Source organism: Octodon degus, unplaced genomic scaffold (genome assembly GCF_000260255.1).
Source record: "Octodon degus isolate 3935 unplaced genomic scaffold, OctDeg1.0 scaffold00016, whole genome shotgun sequence".
NCBI classification, from domain to species: domain Eukaryota; kingdom Metazoa; phylum Chordata; class Mammalia; order Rodentia; family Octodontidae; genus Octodon; species Octodon degus.
This window is the reverse complement of record NW_004524592.1, coordinates 8159035-8160729: the sequence shown is the minus strand read 5'-3', so window position 1 is coordinate 8160729 and position 1695 is coordinate 8159035. Positions and strand designations below refer to the sequence as shown.

Sequence of the window (1695 nt, the reverse complement as noted above, 5' to 3'; positions counted from 1 at the left end):
TTTGAAGACAACAATAAGCAATGCAACAAACATTGTTGGATTCTTATCATCTAATTGTTTGAAATTCTGTGTTCTTTCTAATTTTTATTATTTTTTAATTCTTTTTAAAATAAAAAAGAAAAAGAAAAAATTCTGTAGGAACATGGGCTTAAACTTTAAAATATTTAAAATATAGAATCTTCATACAAATAATAGCATTGCATTCTACTTACTTAAAATGTTTGTTTGCTTTTATGTTTGCATGTGAAGAATAATGTATTAACTTGTATTGTGTATTCTGAATATTTGCTTATGAAGTCAGAATTTTTGCAGGCAAAATATTTTATGTTTTCTTAATTGGAAACCATTTTATCTGACTTTTGTTGTTGGCAGTGAACACCAGATAGCAATCAGCTGCTACTGTGTTTCTCTGTTCTTGCTATACCTCTGAGTGTAGACTGTTCTCTAATTTGACATATTTACTCAGCTTTTCAGTTAACAGTGTGCTCCAGGACACAGTTTAGTACTGGTCAAATCTGTATTCCTTTCTCTTCCTTCTGATTCCTAGCATATCTAATAAGAAGAATCAATAAGTAATCAAATAGGGATCTAAATGGTAATTTAGAATTTTTTTCTTTATATTTTAGTACAGGGTCTACAGGGTCTCACTACACAGATCAGATTCACAGTGATTCTCCTGTTTTCAGCCTCCTAGTTACTGGGATCATAGGTGTGTGCCACTACACCCAGTCTCAGTTGCTGTCTCAGCCTGCCCCTGGGGCCAGGCTTGCATGGCATCCAAGGGATTGAACCCACAGCACCTGCATCTGCCTGAGCAGGTGCTTTAATCTGCTGAGCTGTCTGGCTGGACCTTAGAATTATTCTTCTTGATCTCATTGTACACTGAAAGCAATTTTATGTGGTTTGAAATTCTTGATGGTAGGAGACATTTATGTTAGATGCCATAATTTTAGATAAATGCTTTTGTGTTTGTATTACTTCGATGACATCTCTTGCTAGTGGTTCTTATGAAAAATTATTTTTCCTGGTTATGATATCTTTACATAAATGATCATCTTTGAAGAAAATGTATATTATGTCTGAATTATAGACATGATAGAAATTTAAAATAATATTTTTATGTGCTGATTGAAAAGTACTCAGATTATTCATAGTTGTTTGCTTGGCTGCCAACCACAATATAATTTGACTATTAATATGAGCCAGTTTTTCCAGTGGTACAACAATTTTAGGTTTACTAGAGGTGAAGAAATGGAATGCCACTCAGAGAAGTGCAGGAACCAAGTTTATTATGCCAATGGGCACAGAGGTTTTGCATATTCCAAAGTCTGAACTCCAAACTAGTATAGAAAGTTATTTTTATACATTTATCAAACAAAGCAGATGTAATTTCTGGGGGAGTGGAACTTCACAAATAGTGGAACAAACTGTAAACCAAAACAGGGCAGGCACAGCTTGTATCTCTGGTACAATCCTATTTACAGAAGCAGAAGAAGCACTATAGACCATGATTTATTAGATTTTGAAACATTTTGAACACAGAAGTTCTACCCCAAAGGTTTTGAATACTGTGATGTTCTTAAAAGCCGGTGCAGATTTGAGACATTTATTGGAAAATGGATGCACCTGGAAAATATAATGTTGAGTGAAATAAACCAGACACACAAGCTTAAATACAGTGTAGTATCTCTCATC

At 33.9% G+C, this 1695-nt stretch overlaps 1 protein-coding gene across 1 annotated transcript in view; it reads right to left on the bottom strand.

Moving 5' to 3' along the window:
* Positions 1-1695, bottom strand: part of LOC101581091 (histone H1.0-like) — a 54302-nt gene that overhangs the window by 2755 nt on the left and 49852 nt on the right. The window lies entirely within an intron of this gene.